Below are 27,884 nucleotides of genomic sequence, written 5' to 3' on the forward strand. Positions count from 1 at the left end.
GCGGAGGGGAGGCCGGAAGGCATCATTGCGACGGGGCAGAATACAAGCGTTGCAAAACACAACACACACACACACACACAAACACAAGGGGAAACAAAAATGTAAAACCAAACCTACGGCACAAAAATATTAGGGAGAAACCGGAAGCAAGCCGAATGAAGACATGAAAGTTTTTCCTAAGGTGTTTGTGGTTGTATTGTTAAAGGTGGTCTCGCCCTCCCTCCCGTCTCGTGGGGGACACGATTCCTTCAAACAGATTTTGCTACCGCTTATCGTGATCGAAAGCTGGCACCCTCCCTTTGGCTACCCATGGCTTGACCACAGCCGACCGTTCTGGGTCGTTTTGCAGAAGTTTTTTGTTGTTGTTGTCGTTTCGCGTAGTGCAAGTGGCCTGAAAAAGTCCCATGGCTTGTCCGATATCTGTATTATTCACTCACCGCCGCCTAAACGCCTCCCAAACGGAACGTCATTTTCGGTGAGCTGTCAAAATGGTTTATTTATTTGAGATAATTGGATTAATTTCGTGGTCAAAGTCAACTGTATGATCGGACCGTAGCTATCTGCTCGATGGCAATGGTGTGGCAGTGGTCAACAAACGTGGGCTGTAACAATAATACTTTTTATTAAATGTTTCTATCTTGCACGTTGGGCGTAAAAGGCATATTTTGCTGATGGTTTGTATTTTCGTTTTCCTTAAAATGCTTGCAGAATTTTAAACCGCAATAATGTAAAGAGCTGGGATTAAAAAAAAACCTTAGTTGTGTTTGAGCAGCAATGGTCGATGTTGAGGACTTAAATGATATTCCCTGCTTCCGGGGATTAATTCAGGAGAAACGCACCCGATGCACAGATGAAAAAAAAACTGTTTTAAAAACAAATTAGCATTGTACATGGGGGAGGATTAACATTTAAATAAGTAACACGTTAACGCGGCAATTCAAAAACTGACCCCGCATGCTTTACATAATTTGAAGCAAAAAAATAATTAATTACCAACAGAACGGTTTCCACTTTCGATCCGCGCTTATCAAACGAAATGTATGCAAAACCTGCCCCTAAAGGACACATCTACACCCTTCCTCTCTTTCACTCCCTTGCCCCACCACAATGAAGCAAATGGGAAACATTCCATTCCCGTACGAAGGTGGCTGAGTTGCTATTATGCCGGCCAACCGAGCGGCCTACGCCCGAGTGCGAAGACACCGAAAGAATGTTGATGAGCACTATAAAAGGATAATGACAGTAGCGTGACATTTTCAAATCGCAAACGCATAATTATGTTGCCAGGTGGGGTGGATATACCTTCTTTTTTTTGTATCTCCCTATCTCCCTGCTGGTCCTACCGCGCGCAGTGCATCGGGACGATCGCCGGGACGCGGATTGGCAAGTGTGCCTGAGTTGTCACGAAGATGGGACTTTTTCCCAGGTTGTGTTCGATTATTTTCGTCCTCTTTGAGGGCAGGAGGGTGAGCTGACCCGGTCGGAAACTTTTGCGCATGAGCCGGGATGAGCCTCCGCGTGCCATTCGCACGCAGAGACAATTCATTTTTCACCCATTTTCAACGGCGACATTCGTCCACCCGGGGAGCTGCCGGGCCAGCTCCTTCCACTCACCAATGCGATTATGATCACAGATCGTCAGACATATCGCTGTAGCTGGAGAGCCGGGGAGGAAATCGACTATATCAACCCGCGCAGACCATTTGCCAACACATTACGCCTAAGCTGATCGTACTTGTCGGCGGCAGCCACACACGGAGAGAGAGCGAGAGACTAACCACTGGCAGCACTGCGACAAAACAAACAAAAAGCACGAAACCGCGGGAGTACTAGCAAGCCCGGTCGGAAAACAAAAGCATTGTGCATCAATTCACTAGCGCGCCCGGCCCGGTCCCGTTTCCCCACAAACGAGAGCCGCCAAACGCACCACCGGCGTTGCGGCCGGGAAACAAAAACCCGCGATACCGTGTGCGCCCGCGTCCTGGAGCTTCCTTTGAAGCGCCCGTGAAACGCGAACCGCGTGCGAAAGCGACGATGCAACGATCCGAACTAAAAAGCCGCCACATGCCGCCCAACTGCGGCGCGGTGAATCTGTCAACCCGACAGGGTGCGCGCGCGCGAGCGCAAGCGCACGCCCTTTATGCTCGGTGTGTTTCGCTTTTGCGCGATCCTTTGCCTGGTTTGACGGACGAAACGGAAAGCAAACGGAGCCAAACACAACGGGCGTACGCGCGTGAGCGCTCGCGTAAAACAGACAAACAAACAAAAAAAAAAAAAACGACCGCCGAGAGCAGCCCCGGGTGCGCGCTGCAACGCCCTGGGACGAACTGCATTCAACCTTCACGATCATTTGTCAAATTGTCAATTTGATAGGATAATTTACGATCGAGTCCGGTAGGGCCGATGGGACGACGACCACAACGCCCTGGCCACAGACGCAGTGTGTGCGTGTGTGAGTGTGTGCGTTCAAGGGTCCAAACTTGAGGACGTGCACATTTCGGTACTGCGATCGATTGTGCCATGTTTGCGGAAGTTTTCCATCCGCTTCCAACGGGAGAGCTTTATGTCGAAAGGCTCCCAGCATTTTAAATGAATGACGCTCCAACCAGGGAGCGACTTTTCCAGCAAACTGAAAGCCTAAAGATCGTGCGCTTGTAATTAAGCTGGAGATCGCTGACTCTTTTCGAACGCCACGCTGGAGCAGAGTAAATAAATCCCTTGTTTTTTTTTGTTTTTTGATGCGTTTCCTTTTCTAAGCACCCATCATGAATAGACGCGAGTGCGACCAATTCAATTTCCGATGCCGACGTGTGTCCGCGCGTACGCTGGCTGATGGTCCGTACGTCGGCACTGTTTGCTTGTTTGGTGACGAAAGCTTCTTTATAGTTGACCGCATCGTTAAGTGCAGTTCCTTATTCGGAAACCTTTTGCCGCTGAGGAGAGTTCTTTATTCTACGTTTTTCACGTTGTCGCGTTGACATTGGGGTTCTATCGGTAGTAAAGCGGGAAGTTTCTGTTGTGCCCCTTCCTTACTTTGAGGGAAAAGGATAGCAGAATAAATAGATAAATATTTTGCACGTTACTAACCCCGGCAGGAAGGAAGCGAAAGATGTGGCTCAAAATTTGCCCAGCTTTTGGGTTTTTAGCTTTAAGGTACCAATGTCGCTTTTTGTATAATTTGAACGAAGGTCCCTTGAAATCATAATAAACCTACGAGAACTCGAACTCGATTTAAGAACGTTTATCAATAGCAGCTTAAGGAAATAGCTTAAAGATGCCCAGCAGTGAGACACTGCTTGTGTGTTTTATTCCTATAGACTCATTAATGATTCGTAGCGACATTAATCATGATTTGCTACCAGGAAAACAACCACACACAACCATAAGTCTAATTTTCGAATAAACCACACGCCCGCGCACATCTAATTTATGTAGATTTCCACCCCAAAAAGTAATAAAGTAGTGTTCTTGCATAATATAGCTCCAGTTCCACCACTCCAATCGAAACGCAATAAATCAGCCCAAAATCCATAACGGAAAGTCGCGAGGGGACACCGCGACAAGAGCATTATGTTTCACCTCGGCACAATAAACGAGCATTTGGAGGGCCAAACATCTTGTCCACAGCTAAATCATTCACCCCAATTCTTCACATCTAATTCTCACTATCTTAATACTGCCCGGACTGCCATTTATTTTCCCATTTCCTTTCTTCCACAGACACACGCCTGCATCGATCCGCAGCTCCCGGAACAAGCGCCCAAACGATCACGATGATGTTCAACTGCTATCGGTAAGTTTTCAATTCCGCCGCCATCACCGCTGCGCTAGCGGAAAACGGTGCCAAGATTTAAATGATTTATTCCTTGTTTTTGGCGTTCCAAAAAGGGAAACGTAACAACCAAAACATTCACCTCCCCTATTGCGAGCATCAAATTGTTGCAAAATTTTACCAACATGGACAGCAAGAGCAGAACGCACACATCCATTTTCACATCCGTTACACTGTCAGTGAACTGCACGAATATGCTGCTGTTTTCAAACATTTGCCACCGTTAAGATTAGGGGCAATTAATGCATATAGAAGCAGCAGCTTCCACGAACCTTTAATCGAGCAAAAGGTTACGCTTCCGGGGTCAAACGGTAGCCAAGCAGAAAAAAAAGCAAAAAAGGGTTAAGATAATTGTTCTTACGCTCAACCTGCCACTGAACTTTCGATTCAGCAAAATATCAAAATTCCCGTTACGAGCTAGTGTTTTTGTTTGTCCGAATTGATCAAACGCTAAGGCTATTTGTCGAATTCTCTCGATCACATCGTTTAAATCAGCTCTTAATGCTCGCTAATAGGGCTTTAATCCGATTTAATGACTCGCAAGCTTGTGGCAGCATGGGAGTGGAATTACTAATTTTGCGTACCGGTCCGCATTCGCGCCAATGCTTTGCAGCGCGTGCGTTATTATCGCTACGGTGGGGGGTTCGTAAGGGTTAAGTACGATTTTCCGGGGACTGTAAATGCGTTTCCGTCTTTGGGCGTGCCTCGATTGAACGATTCGAAATTGTGAAACGCTGTGCAAAATGAATGAATCAAAAAAAGGAACATCACAAATAACGTTTTCAGTTTGTTGTCTCGCGTCCAAAATGGTAATAGGGAGGTTCGATGTGTTGCTTTTACACGATCACACGATCTGTGTTTTGGAAACATCTGCATCGGAGATCCGTGCAAATTGCAGCGGCATTTTATCATGCTTTCGTAATTGTTCAATGACCAATTCAACCGTTGTAATAAGAGGTGATCATCATTTTCTTAAACCTGGACTGGAAATCACAAGCTTCACAGGGCCGCCCCGTTCCGTCTGCATTAGTTGTGCTTGCGTTTTGTGGGGATATAATTGCAAATCAATCCAACCAGAAGAAGGAGTACGGAGTTTGGGGGCGCTTCCTGTTGGGTCCAATCGGTTGCTGCCTGTGCCGAAGACAAATGTGTAGTAAACTACTCGTGGTAATTAAGTTCAATGTACGCTTCAACGTTTGATTGGTAATTGGTTAAGATTGGTAATGTACAACATGTGTAGTTGCGCAACTGAAGAAACCAGTTGATTTTGATTTCATATTGCATTGCATTCAGCAACACAGAATATGAATAATTCATGTTTTCATGAGTGAGTAGTAATAGAAAACAACAAATGCATCTCTTCAAATACAACCAGTGCATCCAGTGTAAGGGCTTTCCTCCAAATGGTTTTATTTTCCGTACAAAAGATTTAAATTATTATACGCCACTGGGTGGCAAAATAATACCTTCTCCTGTCGTTTAGCTGTTTTGAGCAAATCGGAAAACATAATCATTCTAGCGTCAGCTTCTTTCCCCTGTCAAACCATCACACTAAACATCTTCGATGCGTGAGTTACACAAAGAGCGTTAGAAAAATAAATTTCAATCGCACACAACGATCACCATCTGTCTCGTGAGTAGAGAGCAAAACAAAGAGCACAGTAAAAAGCACATCGCAACCCTAAAAAGCTTAAACACATTACGCGGCAAATACACACACACACACACACACACACACACACACACACACAATCGACAGTTCGAGGGCTGCGATGATAATTGCAATGACCCAAATGGGGTGTGCTTTGCGTTTGAGGCCTTTGTGCCCCAGCCAGCTCATCTTAATTCTCCGCACCCGATAAGCATCAAGCACGGTGACTGCGACTAATGCTATCATATTTCGATTGTGTCCCATTCTGCGACCCACAATGCTATATATTTATAGATGGGGGAACAATAATGGGGATGCAATAAAAAGAAAACGATGAGCAATTTCATCAAATTGCCATTCAGGGGAAGTAATTCCTCCCGGTAGAATTGGGAGAGGGTAGTGGTGAAGAATAAACATACCAACAAAAATGCTGTAAAAGCACACTTTCCTGCTCTCATTGGATGGTTCCACTGGTATTGACAAATCCTAAATCGATTAAAAAACGGCACCTTACCTTCCGTGTACCTTCTATTTCTGGAAGCTTTGCCAAGTGGAGGCAATTGGCGAAGGTAACGAGTCACGACTGTTTGTATGTGTGTGAGAGAGACTTTAGGAGAGAGGCGTGATTGAACTTATCGGCCAAATCAAGATGTAATTGTTCATCAAGATAAAACCCTGTCCTTTTTTTTGTTTTCTTGCGCAGAAGAGTGTTTTTTGTTTCTGCAGTGAACCAAAGAAGTCTGCAAAACAAAAACAAAACATAATAACGAGGTTAAGATGATTATCGTCCCCGCTTACAGTTATGTGTCCTCTCGATGGTTGCGCGCTTTGTTCAGAGAACAGTACGAACAGTACAGCCCCCGTTGTGAGCCGTTGTGAGATGGTGAGCACCGTTTATCCCCTGCTTTATTATTACAATCCGCTAATCGTACGAACCACCAGCGGATGCGTTTATTTGGCGGAGAGCTCATTTTCCAAACGACATTTTCAACCCCCGTTGTTTGTTTGCTTGATTTAAATCACTCTGCGCTGTTTCGCCATAAAATCTACAACCATAACTCTCATGCATCTTCACAACGGCCATCTCAACGGTTTCCGAAAACGAAATAAAGCTAGTCGGACAAACAAACGTCCGTGCATCATCATCGCACCGGTGAAAGTGAATCATTTCCATTGCACGGTCGTTATGGTTATGGTGAAAACTCTGCTGCTTGAAGCAAACCAGCATGTGCGAGTAGTTTTACGCGTAGAGTTGGGTATGCTGCACCAAAATGAGCCGTACCGTTCGCCATAAGTTCCCACGATTATAACTTAGTGGTTTCGCCTGGTTTTTGCCATTCGTATATGGTAGGTACGGTTTTGTTTATTACTTACATTTTTGTTTGCAGTCCATTTGAAAGTAAAATGACCGTACTACCGATTCCGATGTGGTGTGTGAAATGACGCCATTGCTGAGAAAAACTTTCATTTCAGCTTCTGTTGTCAAGGTCAACTTTGGGATGCAAACACATGAACGGTATATCAATAAAAAGAGAGATTATTTAAATCAAATTTAATTGGAATTATTTCCGCATGTCGCATTCTTTGTTAAAATTCGTTTATTTATTTTGACTGGTCTGTTTATTCGGGTTCGTCGCTTACTGTCACTTCCAAAGAATTTTTCTCACTACACCACATCGTTCAAATCTAAGGTTTTTTTTAAATACAAATTTAAATAAAATCTGTGTCTACATCATGTCACACACAGCACGACACACAAAAGGCAAACATTACTGGGCCGAGACCCGGAGAAAGCGTGCAAGAAACAACACATTGTTGAACCATCTAGCAAATGGTTCACGATCTGCGGAAGGAGAACGGAAAAAAGCCCACGGTGTCTTCCGCTTCTACGGTCCCGATAAATTACCAACCGTTCGCGTCCGAATAGGCCATTTGAAGATAGCTGGGTCACCGTAAAATAAGACCTTACCTGTAGGTGCGCGAGCCTCCTACCCAAAGCCCGACAGAGCGCGATAGGCCGCCGCGCACAGCTAAACTATTAAGTGCAATTATCGGGGAATAAAAATCGGTTAGAAAATTGCGCGCGACCAGCATACCAACGGCACCCTTCTTGGAAGGCATTAGTGGCATTGGCTGAGGAAGTAGGTAACAAAAAAGCACACACACACACACACACACACACACACACACACACACAAATCGAAGCCAAATTGATAGAATCAAAATGGCTTCACATCACGAACTTCACGCGACGCGCCATATTGCAACGAAAGCGCTGATAATTTCGGAAGGACTGAAGCAGCGAACCACTGAGAACCAGCGTACCTGGGGAACGTTTCGGTTCGAAAAGTTTCGAACACGCAACCACACCGCTTGACCGTGCGATGGGGCAAATGCTGTGCACAAAACCGTTCAAAGGCTATCTATCGCGCGTGGTGATTTACTTCTAATCGAGGTTGGAGTGGAAAGTTGTTCGAGGGTTCGAGTTTATTGCCGAAAAGGATGGTAGAAACAATCGAAAAGATAATAAGCTGCATTTCGATGTTGCTAGCATGGGGTGTAGTGTAGCGTGCTTGATTGATAAAAAAAAGAAACGATTGACAACTTCCTGGAGAAAACGGCTTTGAGACATTTAGTATTTCCATTTTCAATTTTACTATGCGATTATGGCGCTCAGTCACGACAAGGGGAGCTGCATTGAAGTTTTTTTTAAGTACCACTCATACAACAGAACAAAAATCAGCGAGGACTACCATTTATAGTTTTGCCTTCAATCCCACCGTGAACAATAAATTAACAATTTATTGTTGCCAAAAGAAAGTCCCTGACTTATGTAAAAAACACACACAAAACCAACCCACACGACCGCTGGCCATGATACCATGACATTTCTTGGTAAACTTTCACAGCAATTGCTTTCTTCTGCAGGAGATTAGCGTCGGCCGCTGGTTGTTAATCCGACGCGGTGCATTACTGATATCCAGCTCGCCCTTGACTACAGGACTACACCACCTTTCTCCATCGCTGTAGTTGACTGCGTATGAGAGATGATGTCATATCTCGTGGCAAATAATCCCTATTTTCAGTACCGGATTGTATCCCTACGCACGAATGGTTACCGAATCGCGAGCCAGTTCCATCAGACTCACAGCGATTGCACCTGTGTAAGGATTTATCAATGCCCTAAGAAGGACCGGACTGCGTATGCGGTAACACTCGCAACACACTGGCACAGAATACTGCCAACAATAATAACAACAGACGACGGCACCAACTGACAAACACAAAGAGCAAAGCGAAGGAACCCGTACAAAAACGGCACAAAAAAGATCCCCTGCTAAATCACTGTCATAAAGGATCCTTCCCCTCGTGCACGATCCTCGAGGAACGTCAGAATTGGAGTGGCGTTCGCAGAGGAGACGGCAAAAAAACACGGGGCGCGATACAGCGAAGGACAGCGAAAAATATACCACCCGGTTCGAAAGCGTACCGAACCACACCGTTCGCTTGTTTGTTGGCGTTACTCCTTTTGTTCCCTTGCTTCTTTTGCTCTTCCTCTTTATCGCTCGCATACGAAACATTTCTACCAACTTGTCACAAAATATTTTGCATTTTCCTTCGTTTTTAATCCTCTTATATAATGCCATCAATGCCGATAGGTATGTTTTTCGGCATGCCTGGTGCAGAGGAAACGAAAGCTATTACGAAGCAATTTGCAAGAATCGGTCAGCCAACAGTAGAGGCGGCAGAGGGGGACGACCTTCACCAAAAAAGGGTAGGAAAACTGAAGAACAAATACTGAGAAACTACAAAATTCCCTCCGGTATGATGCCTAGGCATGGACCAATGTTCTCCCATGTGCCGCCGCCCAACAGAAAACAATCGGGGACAATTCGGAACAGTCAATCTCCGCATAGCTTCTACTTCCCACTGGGAGATACGCGACATATTTCGGCGAGCAGTAAATTATCGACCAAACAACAAAGGACAATCAACAGACCATCAAACGAAAACTACAAATATTTGAACAGTCGCGTTCCTTATGGAGAGTACCATCAGTGGTCCTACGAGGACACACCAACCTGCAGTCAGCACACTCCCGGAGCATGCAGTAATTATACCAGCGCTTCCGTGGAACATCGTCGACGCAGTTGCTTCTAATTACATTGACTCAATCAAACGACTGTCCACCCGTCCACACACACTGCCTCATGCTCTTGTTCAATAATTGGACAAAACTCCCCATTTTCCGGCGAACAAGCAGAAACTCAACATGATTGATTCGCATGAATTCATTAAAACGCTCAAACCCCGGTGCACTTCTGGATGCTTTTACTTTACAACATGTCATGGCCATTCATTTCCACACGTTCATGCTTGGCGATTGTGCGAAGCTGAAAAGCGTTTCGTCAAGCGATACTGCTTTTGGATTCCACGGGCGTGGTTTGCAGCACAGCACACCCCAGCGCAAGGAATCGCAATGGGAGCAAGTGAACATGGAAGCACCCGCCGACTGCAATGTCAAAAGTGCGTCCACCGTGGGTTAAGCAACAACTTAATTAGTTCCAAATAGTTTGTACACGAGATGGTAGCATTGTATGATTGGCCCATTGCAACGAACCAATCGGGAAGGGCTACGACAACATTCAGCAGGGATGTACCCGAAGGATCGACCGATCGCGAGTGTCATTCCTGGTAAATGCGCATCCCGCATCCGTCTGGTGTTGCGACCGGTCCGAGTGGTAATGTGGACCAATTATTGTCGCACACTGGGAACAGGCTGACAAACTGATCCACCATTTAGCAAGTGGGAACGGTGCAATGATGCAAAAAAATTCGGCAAGATCCCGAATTGACAACATTCCTACCGCTGGGGTTTCGATCAACCTGATCGACCGCCTCCTTGAGGGTTGAGACCATGGAGGATCTCCTAATTAACGATCGTATCTTAATTACTCATCATGGATCAAGTCTGGTGGCGAAGAACTTATAGAAAGCTGAAAGCTGGAACTTAAAGTAAACTGCGCCACATAAACGGTCGCCTCAAATTCATCATATGCCAGTGATCATTACATTGTCCATGGCGTCCTGATCCAGATACCATGGCAAGGAAGGGAACATGAGATTTACGGTAGTTTGTGTGCGCATATCTCAACAAAACTCTTTTGCCGCTCTCACGCCCGAACAAGCTGAAACAAGCTTCCTGGGAACATATCGATCATCTCGAGTTAAGACTCCCGAAACAACCAGTTTTGAATTTTTCCCTAGCAGAAGCCTCTTAACTGGAGCAGCATACACACACACACGAGCGCGCGCGTTGAAATGGAGCTACCATTTCCCGTCCCCCCAAAACAAAGCAGAAAACGATCGTAATTATTCATGGCAAATGAGAATTAACGAGAATTAAAATATTTCAGATACTCATCCTCTCTCTCGCCGTAGCGTTCAGAAATTTATTAAATTTCGACTTAGTAAGAGGGAACGCACTATAGTGAGCTCTGCCGGTAACATTTCTCCTACATTTCTTGCCCGCTACAAAAGGGCCCGTTTGAAAATTATTGGTTAGCCGAAAACGATACCACGGGAGGTTCAACATTCGTCCGTATCGCATATTGACTACCGGGGTCCATTCCTACCAGCGCAATACAGAAAGAAACTGGGAGCCCTTGTTGCATGCACACACTTACAGGCATACGTGCGCGAAACAGATGGCCACATGTCAATCTGTCAGATTATGTTACCCCCGATTTGTTTCTCGGTAGAAGGCCCCGGCTGTCGGATAAGGCTCGCTGCAAGAGAGTCCGCGGCAATGATCGATTCACAGACCACGCACGGGAGGAAAGGATGTGAAGTGTTTTGCGCGCGCGCGTCCGCGTACGGGAGCCTTTCGGTTCGTAGTTTGTGCTGTGCAGGGGTCGCCATGGCAAGCTCCCTTCGAGCCGCACTCTTTCCGTCGGTCCAAATTTTGACAGCCGGGACACCCAATTGGGATGTGAACGCGGGTGGAATGTGGCTTTACAACTCCACTCCAACGGTTTCGACTGCCGGATGTTTTCGTGGTCTGATTGTTCTCTTTGCTTACCGACGCTTATAACCGGTACTTCAAGCCAGTGCTGCTGCTGCTGATGTTGGTGGAGTGTAAGATTTCATCCGGCTTCAAGATAACAATCAAAAACGTTTGTTTGATCTGTTAATTATTGATTCGGTACAAACTTGCAAACCAGGTCCTGTGTTTGTGTGGAATTGGGACAGGAGACATGGATGCTATAGACGGGTTAGACGTTGTTTGCCAATTCGGAATAACTCTAAGATACTTTAAAGAAAAGATTAGAGTAGATAGCTTAGTTTTCAATACACATCTAGATTTGTACCCACTTGTTACTTCACACAACTGACAAAACCCAAAGTTTTGAGACCCAAAGACTAACGAATATCTTCTTGTAAGTTGAACAAAACATCGAATTTGCTTTCTCGTTGGCCAACTGCATCGATCGTCGAATGCATCACATACCTTCACACACATACACACGGTCCATCATACAATGACTTCCACTTCGCCACTTGCACCATTTTCTTCTTCCCATTTGCCCCATTGATGTGACGGACCGAGAGAGAGTCCTCTCGGGTACCTGTTTTCTGAATTCGGATTCGAGTCCGAATTTCTGCGCTTGAGGCATGCGGGGAAGCAAGGAAACTGGAACGGTTCTACCTCACGCTTTTTTGGTCACGTTTGCCAAATCGTTTCCAGTGAGCAGCAGCAACAACAGGGCCAACCGGGGATAATGCAGAATGTGGTGTGGCCTTCCATTCCTACGCTACCGTGAGCGCAACGCAACTGATTGAGTTTGTCATCTTGACTCATATCTCATATCGAAGATTTTGATTGCCAATCTGATTGTTCGGTTTGCTGGCTGCCATTTCTTCCACCGGACGAACCGGTTCGGCTTTGGGCTGCGGCTTTTGGGGGGGCTGTGGTTGCCCCTTTTTTGATTCGCGTCTTATTCACACACACACATAAGTATTGCAGTACAGGCATTCTGAACCGGCTTCGCATTTGCGGTGATTGAGGGTTATGTTACGGTTTGTGCGGTTGCTATTTTGGTGACATTCTCCCATCCTCCCCCCAAGACCATTGTGCTGCTTCGTTTGGTACTGTTACCTGTAACTGACTGGCCTTTTCGGGAGCACCCCAGAGAGGAGTGCTACAAACACACTCTTCCCTCAAGTTGATGGATAAAGAAACAAACTTTCTTGCTTATCCTTTGATTAACAAATATTCGCGTCATCCGCTGTGCGGGCTGTCGTTTATCCGTTTCTTCCGGTGTGTCGTTCACCGTTTCATCAGCAGCACATACACATTCTTCTGCTCCCTTTTCAAGTTGCTCTTCACACTCTTCAGGGAATTAGGTAAAACTTCTTGGGGATGGGAAACAAACTTTTTGCATTGGAAGTTGCCATTGATTTGCTTTCCCAATGGTATTGCATCATAGATACGCTTCTTAAGTCATAAGTCATGACTACGATGTTGCATGTTGAATACCAATATCAATTTAAGCTTTGTATTTTAATACAAGAGACAGATATCAATGTGTTTGTTACATCATTCAAATCCTGATTTAGTTAGAGTAAGAGATAATATTGACGTTCTGCTTTAGTATAACTTCAAACAGTTATAATATCGAAAGATCAAACGTAATATTTTCTTTTTTATCCACACAAAAGAATGAAGAAAAGCCGACGATTTCCTTTTAACTTCGCAAAGCACCTTCAAACTCCCCTCACACACCTTGACAGAGATAAATAATACCATCGATGTAAGACTGCACACTGCTCGGCCGATAAGTATAGGATAAACATTAGAGGATCATCCCTCGGGCAGCATGTGTAAACACACTTTTCGCTCGTAGTATGCAAATTGTGCACGGCCGAACAAAACACGGCTCATCAGGCGTTTGGGGCGTTTGGGGCGTTTCAACCCACTCCGGATGCTAAGCAGTGGCTTTCCCGCCCAAGATGGCGGCCGTGCCTGATACGGCCCTATGATGCCCTAGGACAAAAGCTTTCCCGAGAAACACCCCTCTCCCGATCCCGACCATGGCGAAGATGACGGACCGAGGGCAGCGGAACCACATTCCATCACAATCCAAACCGAACGGAACGGAGCAGAGCGGCTGCAAGTAGTAACAAGTGTACAGCCCGACAAATGTGGCAGGACACCACATACCATAGGCACGGGAAGGACCGGCAGGAAAGAAGGAGGGAATGGCCCTGCCGCTGTGTTCCGTATGCAGGACGCATATTAGCACCGCGAGCTAATGTGGGTTTTTATTAATGAATTTTTGATATCCATGCAAGGTTCCCGGCCGACCGATGCGACCGTGCGGCCATGATGGTTGTTGTTCTATTTTCTCTCTTCTCCTTGACAGTCTTTTTTTGTGCCTCCCCCCAGGACAGACACATTTGTTCGACCGCGAAATAGCGAAATAGCTTCGATGTGCAAAACCGTGCATGATCGGGTAATCGATCTTCCTAGAGAGCCGGAAAAGTTGAGGAATCGGGGTACTGATATAATTACTGTCTACATTATAGCTGTACCGAATGCGGCACATTATTTGTAAATTATTTAGTGTAATTGCTTGAAGGTTTTGAAAAAAAAAACACAACAACAACTTCAAAATTTAAAAAAAGCAGCCTTTATGTATGTAGGATCTTCCGTGTGAACGAGAATAATTCTTCTCTAAATAAAACTGATGCAATGAAAAGCACACACACACACACCCAGTTGCGAATTAATTTCAGTTTTGTACAATTACACATTTTTACCCCGTTCCGCAAAGGTTCTTAATAAAGATCGCATCATACGCGGTGCGCGGCATTACCATTCCCGGAGCGAGTGGAAAATAAAGCCCACAACACACCAAGCGCACCCGGGAAAGCACTGGGCGAATTGCAGCAGCACAGCGCTCCGAGCGCACTCACGATCGTGGTCGACGACGACGGACCTTGGACAAACCGTCCGACCGTCCCTTCCCCCGCGTATGCCAACTATGGGTTCCCAGCCTTGCCCATGTCGCCGTCCCTATAGCGACTGCATTCCTGTACGTCCCGCGTGCAGACAATGGACACCCCGAGAGCCCTTCCCGGACGGCAGCGAACGAGTGAGAGCGGGCTTGGCAAGATCTCGCGCGAATCTCGCACGCTAACTGTTCCATTTGTTAGCCCAGCCATGTATGAGTTTTTATGTGCGTGCTTTGTCAACCGCCAGCGGGCTGAGAGGCGTAAATGGCCTCCTTTTTTTTGCTTGTGCAAGTGGTTTACGTGCATTCCGCATGCTGCCGTGCACTCTCCACGCTGGGTAATGGCGTTGTCTCGGTACTAGCAGGATAGGTGATATCGCGGCAGGAGGAGGTGGAGGAGGCTGCTGATGGAACAATAATTTCATATCAATTATCAGTCGATGGCAGAAAAGCGGGGCTATGAGGAGGAGGTAGCTGCTATTGCACCTCACCACGATTGCTGAAGGACAATCCTAGTTGGGTGGAGGGGAACTAAGGCTAATTAGTAGAGCGCGTTGCGTACCGCGAGGGGTACGAAGCAGAACTAGCCACGCCAAGAATTGAGACGGATCGGTCTCGGTAAGGAAGCGGCCGCAGAAGCAGCATTCCAGCGCACGCGTCATCTTCTCGACTTCCGCCAGTGCCAGGGCCGGATGTCCATTTTGGGCCCCGAGAGTTCCTGTCGTCAGGAGGCTCTCGGTTGATGGGTCCACTAAAAATGAAGACCTTCTCTCAGCCCCTTGTTGCCATTAGGAAGACTGGAGCGTCGGAGCACATTGTTGTTACGAGCCTTTATTTGGAACTCAATAGAATTGTGCCCGGACGAGCGAGACTGTGTGCGCAGTGGAGGGAAAGAATTGAATTCCTTTGTCCACAGCTGTTATAATTAGAAACGAATCATTACGGTAATTGGCTTTGATTGGTCCAGATGCTAGTTAATTAAATCTAATTCATTATCAGATGGTAAAAATATTACCAAAGAATGTGGTTTGCCATCGAAGATCTTCAGGTCCAAAGTAGCAGAGCTAAGCTGTCTTCTATAGAATTGGTTGGAATTTTGCACTTCGTAGAGTGTTGTCATCTTATTCCATTAAATACACGACCTTAAAGACAACTCGTCCCCCAAACACCATAAACTTTGATCAGTACTTTACTAGCTGAAGCATAGGTTAGATACAAGAGGTACAACATACCATCTAACAATGTCAGACATCGCGTGCCTGGGAAAGCGAGCGTCATAAAACCATCCTGCTGAAAGGTTCTGATGCCCTTGGGGAACGGGGGAATACCATGCAGCTAATCCAGCATCATACTCCAAGCCACGCCAACTCCCATACAAAATCCATAAGTTACCTACATTCTGCGGGCATCTGTGGTCACACTCCCGCTGGTCCATGCTGGCGAAAGCATCGAAGACACCTCCGGGCGGTATGATATACGTGTATGGATGTGTTTTTGTGTGCAGATATATCCACCTCAACACATCACGTTATCCACCGTGACATTCCCCACCCGGGTGCGGTGCACCGGTGTGTAGAGAGGTATGTTTCGATAAGTAATAATTTCCCACCAGACCCTTACCGCCATGCGACAATACCATGCGGTGGGAAGAGGGTGACCACGGGGACAACCTTTCACCGAACCACCGGCATTTCGATCGAGATCGGTTGATGCGTTACGGCGGCGAGATGATCATGCCCCGAGATCGTTCGCGGGATCTCTCCTGACACGAGTTTCGGCGGGATTTGGATTTCGGGGAGTTTGTTCGTTTCTCTCATCCGACTCCCATTCACCGTATCAAAAAAAAGGCACACTGGGAGGCAGCAATTCCGCCCCGGAGCTATGTAGCGAGAGTCCATTCGGATCGAGCGTCTTAATCTTCCACCGGCATCGGGGCGCGCACACGATCTTGGACGCATTTCTTTGTTTTCCTTTCCTTCCCGAGCGACTGCACCACCACCACACGCGGGCAGGGAGAAAGCCCTGCGGGACGAGATTAAAGGAATTCCCGCGAAAGCGAACCGAAAGCGGAGGAAATATTTGTTCACCCGTGGCCTGCTTTTTCGGGTTTGTTTGTCGCTGCGCCTTTGCCGTTCCAACGATATCTGTTTAGAGTGTAGAGACGGTGGGTTTTGTTTTTAGATCATTCTAAGGTGCAACTACTTCACAAACACAACTGGCAGCAGGTTTCTTGCTGGCTCAAGACGGCGAACGCATCCTCCCTCCGATGAGCAATGGGTTCGTGCAATTCCCAGAACCTGGAGGATGTTCTTTCCCCTCTCCAAACTAACATCCGTACCACGAGACCACGGCTTCGTACTGGTGCGCCGAAAAGGAACGCGCCGAGAAGCAATAAAACGCTCACAAATTTGTCAAAACAATTTCAAACACCGCCCCCAGAGCGAGAGAGCTCGGTTGGAAGACACCGCGGAACAGGTGAAACCCTTGTTGTTGCCTCTCTACCGCCAGCGTCATTCTAACAAGCACAGAACGAACGAACAACAACAACAAAAAAACACGCAAAGCAAACCAAAGCGCGCGATCCTTTGTCGATCGTCGTCGACGTGCGCAGGAAAGGATCTCGGCAAGCGAAAGGTGTTTCCCCCGACGGGGAGAAGCAATGGAGAACAAACACAACACGGTAAGGTATAACAACAACAAAAAACCTTCAAGAACGTGGTATTTTAATATCCGCCCTAAAACCGTACAACCAAACCGTTCTTGTTTCAGAATGAAGGAACGGCGACGGATAGTTGGCGTTTCCGTTGTTTTGCACCGAACCTGCCCGCGACTCAGGGTGGATTATTGTTTTGTGCCTCTTTTGTGATGCTGGTCGGCCTTTTCTGTTGTTGTTGGTATTGCTTCCTCGCGCAAACGTGTCATTTTTGCATCAAAAATCAACATCTCAACCTTTATCATGAGAGCCTACCTGGTGCAAAGGCGAAGAAGCGTTGCCCTTCTTCTTCGTGTCCGTGCATCAAAGCTGCTGCTGCTGCTACACCGTTTCCTGTCAGATGAGAACTACGTCCAGCTGTCATTCTGTGGCGGACTTAGTACAAACCCGAACAGCGCAAAAGAGCAGAACAATGACACTCCGTCACCGGCAGCGTGTGTGATGACTGCGCAGCAGCACGGCACCATCGACGCTGACGGTGATGATGATGACGATGATGGCTGCCGTCGTTCTCTCAGTACGAGTCGAAACCCGTTCAAATGACATCTGATCCGAATCTTGCGAAATATCGTTCGCAGCAAGGCATAAACAACAACCGGGCAAACAAGTAATGGCCCCTTTGGATCACGGCGTTGCAAACCGTCTTCAGGCAAGGCGAGGATGAAAAGCCACAGAATGGGAGATGCAATTTACCATACGCAACCAGCAGTACCGCAGTAACCACCGCACACAGATTTCGCTTTGGATGGCCTGGAAGAGAGGACGGACCACTACAATGGACACACTTTGTAGGCAAACGTGAAACAACTAAGCAACCGAGCGCAATATCTTTGGGCGTCCTTTTTGTAGACGGTCCTTACGAATATCGGATTTGTCCAAAGTGTGTGGAATTCGGCGCACGCTCTTGACTGACACGGGAAGCGACGAACTCCCCACACCTATCGTCCAACGGGCGCGCAAACGACACTCACTCAGTATGGTGGAAATGTCATTGGATGTCAAGGCGGATCCAATTTGTCTCTCCGGCTACGAAAAGCTTGCGCAAAAGATGTGTTGATGATCGTCACATCATCCACCTGGAAACTTGCGCTAAAACATGCAGTATAAGGATTTGTTGGACACCGAACGGGGCTGGTAGTGCTGCTGACAAGCAGGGTGACAACTTGCTCCATAAGATGGGTTGGGGGATTAACGCTCAGCGTGTTGGCTTCTTTTTCTTTTGAATGGTACAACAATTGCAACGAGTTTATAGTCTATTTTTGTACTTGACACAACTATACAACACTCAAAAAACCAAAATCCCAAAAAATCACACCAGAGGGGCTATGCTGGTGGTTGGGTTTTTGCGTGTCTCACTAATTTCCTGCGATTTGCAGCCATTTTTCTTGCGCGCGTTTATGTCGTTAACTTTAATGCCATTCCGCGTGATACAGGCCCCGTTGTGGGCATGTGTTTTTGGTTCCGTTTATGCTTTTTCTTTTGCGCATTTAAAAAAAAAGCTGAACATGATCCGTGCGATGATTCGGCGGCTAAGAACGATACGGACGGCTCTCCTCTGTGGTGTCCCGCGCCAAAAGGAAATGTTTATGGTAGGCAAAACTCAGCAGTCCCGGGCCGTAACGACCGCGTGTATCGTCGGTGCAACAAGCAGCAGCCAACCGGACACAACAATCACACCCGGAGGGCGATCACGATGATGCTGCTGCTGCTGCTGGTGCCCTTGCTGCTGCGAAACGAAAATCGGACAAATCACATCGATGCGGCAGATAAATCGCTCACCGTGTTTCACGTTTGTGTGCACGCGGGGTTTTGCATGCGCGCGGAGATTTTGCCAGGAGACGCACACCGAAAAAGGAAAACAATATTTTAACTCCCAAAAAAAAAAACGAAGCAAAACACCTTGAAATGACCCGTTCATCATGGAAGCCTCGCAGAGCACTGGTGTCCACAAATGGTGGACGCATGAATGAATGAATGATGAAAGCGATCGACTGAACGAACATCTCCTTCGCCCTGCTACCTCCCCCCAAAATTCCACTGCATTCGGTTTTGGTGGATAGCTTAAGGCAAACTCCCAGCATTCGCTTACCGAATTACCGGCAAGGTTTACCGAGCGGAGGGGGTAGTAAAGGATGTACGATGGGAAAATAATAATGTTCCTGTTCCGAACTTATCGGCAGCCATCGTACCGGTGCGATAGAGGAGCCCTGTCGACATGCAAACATTATTCCTACAAAAGGCCGTCCCGCTCATCAGCTTCGCAATGACTGAGTTTTAGCTTCAAATCAAGGCCGTGGACGTCCTTCGGGATGATGGGATATTTTTCAACGGCAGCGCCATTCATCATCAGCAGTGCACGTACCTCACCAACACGCTTGACTGCGGACGTAATCGCAACGGCAGCGGCAGATGGCATCGAAGCACGTAAAACGCTCACTGCGTACAAGCAACACAAGTGGTACTGCAAAACTTATCCCATCCAAGAAGCCGGAACATACAGGTACATCCATCAGGGCACGCGTATCGCGCTCACTTAATCTACATACATTCCGTAACCGCCGAGTGCGCCACCAAAGCTGGCAAGCTTCCCGTGGCTCTAAACCTCTCACAGCTCGCGTTCACAAACATTCCGATCCAATGGGAAGGGGCGAACCCTACAAGCATAAACGCATAAAGCAGCGTATATTATTATAATTATTCTACCATATTATACGATTATTACCAATGTGACAACGCGTCGCTTTCGGTTGTCCATCGGCACCCACGTGGAAGACGAATGGGTGTGTCCGACCACGACCAGCGTTCTCCAATTTCCGTGTGTGTGTGTGTGTGTCTGTGTGTGTTTGTCGCTGCTAGCACCGCACCGTGCGAAAACCGATCCCACTTGCTCGCGCCAGCAAGGGGTAGCCCATAAACTATGCGCCTTAAGCGTGCTGGCGCGCCGATCTTAGATTAGGTATCGCATTCTATCGCACCAACCATCCGACCGACCGTAGCAAGAGGCAAGGCCAGCGTCAGTTTGGAAACTATCAATCGACCAACTCCGCTTTGCTACATTTAGCACACACACACAGCCCGTCGAGGAGGTAATTTTGTTTTGCAAAATATTGCAACGGTACGATCACCGGTAAGTGTGTTTGACGGAGTTCTCTCGCAAAAAAAAAACGATCGGAAGAGATCAAGTTGTACCGTGGGCCGGCACTGGATGATTAGCATCGCACGTCAACGCAGCTTGTTGACATCCAGCTGCTGACATTTAGTGGATGGGCCCCACGTTTGCCTAGTCTGTCCTAAATAGCCGCTGCTGCACCGGGCCTTGCTATAAAGTAGCAGACGAATGGCCGTAATCAAAAGATTTCCATCTGAAAAACATTCCTTTCAAATTGCATCAGCGACACGCACGATAACTAACGAAAATTAACACCACACACACACACACGTACGTCGAAGAACGAACTCGAGTAGGATGCCATTCCTTCTGCGCTTTCTTCTAAGACTTCAGCAACGAACAAAAAAAAAAACAAAAACTTTCTCGCCACTCGCGGAAGCTAACGCATCGTTTAGCCATCTCTATCGCAGATTAGTGCCATCAGTCACAATTTCGTTCCGCAAGAAAGCCCGCTGACGAAGGTGGAAGAAACCCTTTCCGGAGAGCCCCCACTCTGGTGGCGATGTTGGTGGTGCGCAAGAAGAAAAAGAAAAAGGCCCCGAGGTCAGTTACGGTCTCAATTTTTATCGTAATCACAGTACGGAGGTCCCCGCACGACCGCTCTCGCGCTACACTCTCTGTTACCTCCTTGCCATTACAACAACGCACACAGCACAACACGCTCGGTGTCTCGATCCCTTTCCCTTGCACCATGGTCTGCACAAGGGTGTGCGGGATTCTAGTTCGTCCTGCTCCCTGCCCCCGCTCGAGAACATCGGCCACTTACAAGTGGTTTCGCGCGTTTCCCATTGAATTCGTGCGAAAAATGGAGCCCTCGGCCGGTCGACCGTGTAGTGCGCCGTCGTTGTGCCTCGTCGCAATTGGCATCCGCGGTGTAATGCACCAACAACACGGGTCGTCCCCGGCCCCGGTGCACTGGGTAGCTTCGCCTTGCACATCCCGGCTCAGCTCTATTACCTCACCGGGATGGGGCAGGAATCGAGGAGCATAATGCGGGCTTTTGCAACGGCAAACGTGCTGCGCAGCTGCGAACATACAGCAAGAGCATAAACACACACACTCACACGGACTGGTGGCTTCTCGATCGAGCGAAAGATGGCCACAGTGCCCCCGGGCGGGCTCGTTCGAATCGTTCAAACGTTTCAACGTCCAACGCGTATCTGCTGCCTCGGTCGCAACTACACCCTTTTGCCTGTACGTCCGAGTTGATGTTTGTGCGGAATCGACCGGAATGTAGGGGGAGGACGGGCAAGGGGAGGAGGGCAAAAGCAACGCGATGCGAGAGAAATGAGGTCGTATGCATGTGCATGCAAGTTCGCGTTGAGCACGAGAAAAACCGCTCGCTCGCTCGCTCGATCGCTCGCGGATGCGTAAGCGTTTTCTTCAACAAAATTTGACGCCAGTATCCACTGTACCCATCTTAGTTCATCCGCAGAGTACGGAGGGGAGAAAGAAAGAGAGAGGGAGGGGTCATGTATCGACGATCTTGCCCTGCAAATGCAAAGTGTTCGTTCTGTTCGACAGCGAGCTCCTATGTAAGCGATCTTCCATTGCCGATTACCGACAGTAGCTGGCAAGGCACAAGAGCGGAGGGCCGGCCCTAATGATGGAACAGGAACACAATTATCAGGTGGATGTAGTTTCTTGTGCTGCGACATAAAGGGAAGCGGCAAGCGAGGAAGCCTCATTTGATGGGGTGAAAGGCTTGCTAAAGTTGAATGGTTTATGATTTTAGCTATTTTATGTGAAATAAAGCATCGGACACTTCGAGCACTCTGGTCCACTTTCAGTTCAATTAAAGATGCATCCGAGACCAAAGCACGGACCGAAATGCTGTAAACCTGTGAAGTGAACCTAAGTGACAGAAGAAGCAAAAGAATACTATACAAGAGGTCTAAATGAACATTGAAAAGGATATGATTATGTTCAAGACAGCTCAGGATCAGTATAAAAATGTCAGTTCGTCTCAAAACCCAATACGAATCAATTTCAGATAAATCAATCCAAAGACCTTATCCCCCACAAAACCATCCTGCAATCACAAACCTTAGAATATCTTGGAAACGGTTACTCGTTAATTCGATTACAACTGCAAAGTATTATCAAGCATTATTCTCACAATCATTCTGCAGAACTACATGCTGGCTTTTTCAGAAACGAAATGGCAAATTCTTGCTCTGCAAAACAAGATCACCTTAATTGAGCGATATTGGTAACGATCGCATAGTACAACCACTAGCCACACCCAAGCCTTCAGTCGGCTTTTTCAAGAATGGAAATCCTACTTAGACATCAATTCCATAACCTTTTGACCCTCCCTGTGCTGCCGCTGCTAGGAGGAGTGGTTGCGCTACAATTTTGGTGCGGCCGGTGTTCTTCACATCTTCAAACGCCCGAGTCCCGATGCTTATCCGTCGCTCCCAGCCTCCAGAAATTCCACCTTGAGCAAAGGGCCCGTGGCGCAACCAGCACACCAGCAAAGCTCTCAACTAGGACAAATAGTAGTAATGCACCAGCCGAGCGCGTACCAATTCCTCAGTTTTTTTGCAATTTGCTAGCCACCATACCGTCAGCGATCGGCACGATCTCACCAACCGACCGATCCACCTGGCATGGCTGCTGGCAGGCAGGCAGGTAGTGTGAGTGGCGACCAGAATTGTTGGACATAAATCAAAAATTTGTTACACAAACTGCCCCGTTCCACATGAAACGGACGTGCGGCGGCCAGTTAGGATAGCTCAAGGGGAAAAGGGCAATTGCAACGAGCGCACACAAACAGTGGAACTAGCGGCAGCGGCACTGGCAACTAAAAACAACAACAAAATAACCCAGAACGAGAGCACCTAGGCACTGCTGCTAGGGTGTACATCACATTTTTCACGCGCACCTTTGATCTGCTGCTGTTGCAGTTTGCTGCCCTGGTACAGTTGCGCCGCCATATTGGGACGGTAGTGCTCTCTAGACTCTCCTCCCTAGGATCCCATTTTGGTTCGTCGCACCGATACCGGTACCGGAGCAATGTATATCGTGTGTGATTAGTACGATGGGGCTAGTCAGGCGGGAAGTGGATTATGAAGGAGTTGCCCGTCCGCCCGTTGCGCAATTGCCAATGCTCATTTGCATAAAATATTGAGCGAGACAAGTGGCGGCCAGGTTGGCAGCAGGATGGCATGCGCCTTCGGCACAATGGTGTGTTCGGTGGCTGGGCGTGAGTGATAAAGGAGATAGCGAGTTGGTACACTGAAACCAAACACTTCGACTTCCGTCCACTCTGGGCAGTATAAAATGTTTCATATTTGCTGCCTCCAATTTATCAGGTGATACTAATAGATGAGATATACACTGTGACCTGTTTTTGTGTGTTCAACTTTTGCGTACACCTTGCGATACACTTCTTGATGTAGTCTATCATGAGTAATGACCGAAAATGGCGATCGTTGCTTGACACAACACATAATCTCAGTGGAGTAGCAGCGTAGCAGCAACATGTTAGGTCACGAACACAATATCACTTTTTGAGTAGCTCATGCACAATTATATTAACACTAAGAATATTACAAACTAAAAGCCTTAAAAGAACCTAAACTCCGTTAAAAGCATGGTTGCATTATCTTTAGAACAGAACGTTGCAAACAACGCGCACTGTTTTGCAATCACTTTCCCTTAGCTATTAGTAGCAACTTCCACTACTGGCTGCCGGTAACTGAATACTGAGGACACTCACCTAGTATCTCAAAACAGTTCGAAGTCGATTATCTACTACTACATCGACATTAGTTTAGAACACCTGTAGCCAACGTAGTAGGGCATAGCACGATCACAATAGTACAAACTGCGAGCGAATAATCCTTCGGGCCATTTTAGGGAAGGATCCCACGCAATCGATCGGTCTCCGATACAGATCACGTACATTTGTTACGACAAAGTTCTAATCTGCTTTAACTTTGTCTCAGTCTGATGTGCTCATTCACATGTTCGCAGGAACCGTTGTCGGTGAATGCCTGCCTGTACTCACTTAGTGAAGTGAAAGCTTGGCTTTCAGTGACTTATTGTTACCCATGAAGATAGTCGGTCAGTCCTACATATGGAGGCACGGTCTATTCGGGGCTTGAGCCCACGATGGGCATGTAGTAAAGTCGTACGAGTTAACGACTGTACCACCAGACCGGCCCGAACTATGTTCGCAGAATAGTTGATTTTATTATTCTTAAGATGTCACAAACACAAGTTATTTGTATAATTATCAATTCGCACAGAAAGTACCACTTTTTCACAAAAATTGTAATCTTCTAATAGAACCTGCTGTCACTTGCAATGCAGCAAATATTGCTATAGATAGGCGGTACATCTGCTTACAAATTCACATGGCCAAGTCATCATACGGAAATCATAGGATAGGATGCTCGATGACTATCACCAAATTTCTAACATCAAACAAATACATTCCTGACATTGATGACTTCTGTTATCTTCAACATCAATGAATATTATATTTGACACAATGCTCGCTTTTTTGCAAAATAGGATAAGGCTATGATGGTCTTACTAATAGCAGGATTCAAAGACAGTTTGTTCTGAAGTCTCGATTATAATAAGATTTGAACCATGAAAATGGAAAGGTTTCTTCAGGTAAACATTGGCAAAAAAATATCGAAGCATACAAGTTTTCCAATACTCAAAAGCATTGAACTTCACCACAAAACCGTAACTGCATACAATAAGTTGGATAGAAAAACACAAACCACATCCGGAGTATCATTTCACCGACATTAATTGAACGTTTTCAGCGAGTCGGTACTTTCAGGCAGTTCTCGGTATTCATTATCGTGATTAAAATTTTAATTAACCCACCCTAGAAGTAATTGTACATTGCGGCAAAGAAAAACAAAAGCCAACCAACTCTATTGCCGTTCACTATTTCTGCCACACTAATTAGGCACACATCAAGAAGACCGATGTTTCATAGACACATTCTTAATGCGGAGGGTAAATACGCATAAGCGCCTCGAGCACTGCAGGCACTGGAAAAGGAAAAACCTCCATTTCACTTTAATCCACCTGACTTTTTCGCTGGCAGAAAAAAGAAGGAATGAAACGCATCTTACCACCGGAACACCCCAATAATCCCGAGGGAAGATGCATTTACATTCACATCTGCTGCCTCGTCCCCGTCGACCCTCCGCAGCCCTTTAATAGTGCAATTGCTACAGCTACCTTGGCACTACTTTTCCATTGTATTTCGTTCGGTTTCCCTGCCACACGCCGCAGGACAAGCGGCAAAACCGGCGGCCAGCGGTCCAATCTGCCAAATCACCCCACTCGATGGTCTCGATCCGCCATTCGGATAACCGTTTGCCAGTTTCCTATCATCAGCCCGGTAGCGATAGTATCAACGGCCTTTCAGCGTATGATTACCCGATCGCTGTGTGATTCCTCCGGAATATTACTCAGCTCGGATATCGTGATGGGTTTGCCTGGAAGGGTCGCTCGGCTGCTAAGATCGCTTCATGTTCGCTCCAGCACCATACGCTTTTGACGAACGATCGCGAGCGAAGGTGGAATTTAATGTACACTACTCCTGCAACCTCGCCACAGCATATCTACGATCCGGGATACGATCAATCAATCCATACGGTGCTGGATGTTGGAAAATAAAAATAAATGGCCTATTCGGGCCCACGCGGGCATCACACACTGCACAGAAAGGCGGGGGATCAGGGATGAGCCCTTTATTCTGCTACCGCAGCTGCTACCGGTGATGTGATCGAGCGGACGGTAATTCAAGCCCGGAAGGTCCGAGCAACCACATTCCTTCGGCTGCGGACGATGATGATGATGATCCATCCGTATGATAAATTGTGCCCATCGAACGGCCTAATAAAAGGGGCATTAATCAGTGCACCATCCCCGGTTCTTCCATGCAGCAGCATGTTTGCTATGTTTGCAGTACGTATCCGCGTCAAAAGGGGGATTTATCGGCTGGCGGATTTGCTGTTCAATGTTCAGGACCGGTAGCAACAGTGCCGCGGCGTTTGTCTACGATTGTACTTCCCCTTTAACGGCGGAATCAACTCTCGCTCTGTGTAACCTTTCGCTACCTGATCGATTGCAAAGCGGATTTCGGTGCCGCTGGCAGACGGCCTTGCCCTGTGTCCCTATCAATGGCGGATCCGGTCCAATGGATGAGCCCAGCTCAGCGACCCGTTGAAAACATTGTTGTCCCCTTAGGGGGCTCCCGATTCATCGTTGTTACCTGGCTGTAACTGTCCAGCGCGATCAGCGATCAACACGACGGCGAGCCAATGCAAATCCCTTCCAGGCGCCTTCTTAGCTGCACAGCTTTAGCAATTCAATTCTGGCGTTGTTTGTGCTGCATTGCGTGTAGGGACGCGCGTCCGCCGCATTCTATTATTGCACCTCTGATGCAATCCGCAACAAAGGAAAATCGATGTGCTCTCGCTCACAGCAGCGCTCAGTGCGAGCCCGCACCTTCACGCGGCTTGATGAATTATGAGACTGTTGGGTGGGTGTGAGTGGGTGAGAAAGGGGTAAGAAAGCTCCTTAATCCTTCCGCCCGGGGATGCGCTTGAACGCTCCCATCTGCCATTGCTACAATGTAGCGCGCAGCCAATGTGCTACAGCAAACGGCGGGATACAAGCTTCCTTCCCGTTTCTTAAGAGTCACCCACCCAAACCTCCCCGCCTCCCACCCCGCCCCCGTCCAGACCGCCTGACGTGTTTATATCAAACTGACAACAGCCTACGCCAACGCACCAGCGCGCTGATTTGCGGCACGTAAAAATGCACATCGGAATGCACTACCGCCGGCCGGATCGATGGCTGCATCGCAAACCTCCTCCCGTTTTGCTTTCTTTCCCTACGGGCACCAACGCATCGATTCACGCCACGGCCATTTGTCGTTTGAATATTCATGCGAACCGATGGGGCAAAAGGGGCAGGAGCTCTGCAAAAGGAGCACGCGCGTGGTCTCCTGGTTCTTGTTTTTGTTTTTTTATCTTGTGCACCATTGCATTCAACCGTTACATACGCCTCCTCTTACACTGCCTTCCAGCGAGATTACAATCTACACACTGTCAAACGTTGTGCAATGGGCGGGCGGTGGCGGCGACGGCCTTCGCTGCGGGAATGCGCTAATAAAGTGCTTCGAAATCACAAATCTGCAGAAGGAGAGGGGAGAGAGCGCGAGAGGAGAAGGGTAAAAAAGGAGGTTACGTCGAAGGCGTCTTCCCTTTGGGATCGCAAACACGTGGTATTTATGTGAAAATGGATACACTTTACATATTCAATGATCGTTGAGCTGGCGGGGTCGATTCGCGTGACGAATGAGTTAAAATCGATACTCCCTTTTCTAATTGCATTGAAAGCTTAGGATTAGCAATAAATCGATAAAGATCGAAGCTTCTTGCTTATTGATACATTGTATATAGACAAATCATCTACTCTTAAGCAATACGGCATTTTTGGACCGTTACTCCTGAATT

The 27,884-nt window shown here is 47.3% G+C and overlaps 1 protein-coding gene across 3 annotated transcripts in view; it reads left to right on the forward strand.

Moving 5' to 3' along the window:
* Positions 1-27,884, forward strand: part of LOC120950995 (F-box/LRR-repeat protein 7) — a 71,801-nt gene that overhangs the window by 36,673 nt on the left and 7,244 nt on the right. For all 3 annotated transcript variants that reach the window (XM_049605615.1, XM_040369448.2, XM_049605616.1), the window contains exon 3: positions 3,721-3,793. The gene's annotated coding sequence lies outside the window, so the exon portion shown is untranslated. The remainder of the gene's footprint in view (positions 1-3,720; positions 3,794-27,884) is intronic.

The sequence above is a fragment of the Anopheles coluzzii genome, chromosome 2 (genome assembly GCF_943734685.1).
Source record: "Anopheles coluzzii chromosome 2, AcolN3, whole genome shotgun sequence".
NCBI classification, from domain to species: domain Eukaryota; kingdom Metazoa; phylum Arthropoda; class Insecta; order Diptera; family Culicidae; genus Anopheles; species Anopheles coluzzii.